The sequence below is a fragment of the Geotrypetes seraphini genome, chromosome 6 (assembly GCF_902459505.1).
Source record: "Geotrypetes seraphini chromosome 6, aGeoSer1.1, whole genome shotgun sequence".
NCBI classification, from domain to species: domain Eukaryota; kingdom Metazoa; phylum Chordata; class Amphibia; order Gymnophiona; family Dermophiidae; genus Geotrypetes; species Geotrypetes seraphini.
The window spans coordinates 211,909,501-211,910,679 of record NC_047089.1 but is presented as its reverse complement, the minus strand read 5'-3'; the positions used below and the strand labels follow the sequence as shown (position 1 = coordinate 211,910,679).

Below are 1,179 nucleotides of genomic sequence, written 5' to 3'. Positions count from 1 at the left end.
AGCCTAGTTTAAACAATTCCCGACCTCCATTGGCAGCCAATGCAATTCGCGATAAAAGGGTGTAACATGATCAAATTTCTTCAGAACATGTGGCCCTCTACTTGGGAGAATGACTTTGTAGAATTCACTCCAGTATATCCAAATGTGTGATGACACTATTCACTGATCTTGAAGTGAGAAGGGAAGGTAAAAATATTCACCGGAAAAAACTATGCTAGCAAAACTTGTATTGAAAAATCTTGCGCTGTAACTATGACAAATTTAACATGTAAACTGTGTATTATGGATATTGGTATTAGATCCCTAGTATGTGTCAAGTTAGGATAACTTGTACTGTAACTGTGGTAAATTGTATCCTGTTAGCTGAACATTGCGTATGTTAACCTGTAACCCATTCTGAGCTCTTTGGGGAGGGCGGGCCACAGTTAAAAACTGTCCATCTCTGGTTTCTCTACAAATCAAATAAATCTTTTGCCTTTTACTAAAGATTTCCGTGGAGAGGAACAATAATGAGTTTCGTTTAATTTTTGATGGTCCTGCTATTACTAGTTAAAAAAAAACAACAAAAAACCTGTCCATCATCTTTTGATGACTGCTCCAGTAGGATATCTTCAAATAAAGTTTTTGACTACCATATTGGGATTTCTGGGCTCTACTCTCCTGCCATTGCAAAAGATTGATTACTTAACATCAACAAGAGACAGAGAAAGGAGTACCCCATTAGATGTTTCAGCAATTTTGGAATCCTCTTCAGAAGAAATTAGATCTAGGTCTACACTATTGGTTTCTTTTGTATGCTTATAGGATAGCGAGGCAGTCATAAAGCTTTATTGTGCTCAAGTCCTCACCTTTATAGTATAAAGATTTCAATTTTTCCATATATTTCTAAATGAATTTCAGAGAAGGCAATTCTTTGAATTGAAAAAGTTTGTACCAAAGCTTGGAGCCACTTTTCTTTTCTTTCCACTTTATTTATATCATTTTACAAATATTACAGAAACTATCCAACAATAATCAATGCAAAAATACAGATTGGTTGAAGAAATGTAAGAAAATCTATAAACTCCCGTTTGGTTTTCTCCAGGACCAATGCCATTACCAGAACTCTACCTCTTTCACTGTCTTCTGTGGGCCAGCAGGGGAGACAACCTGTAGACCCTGATTACCTTGATGTTTCTT

At 36.1% G+C, this 1,179-nt stretch overlaps 1 non-coding gene across 1 annotated transcript; it reads left to right on the top strand.

The window, feature by feature from the left end:
• Positions 1 to 437: 437 nt before the first annotated feature.
• LOC117363227 lies at positions 438 to 552 on the top strand. Its single transcript, XR_004540001.1, has one exon. It is a non-coding gene; the product is annotated as a U5 spliceosomal RNA (small nuclear RNA).
• Positions 553 to 1,179: the final 627 nt, after the last annotated feature.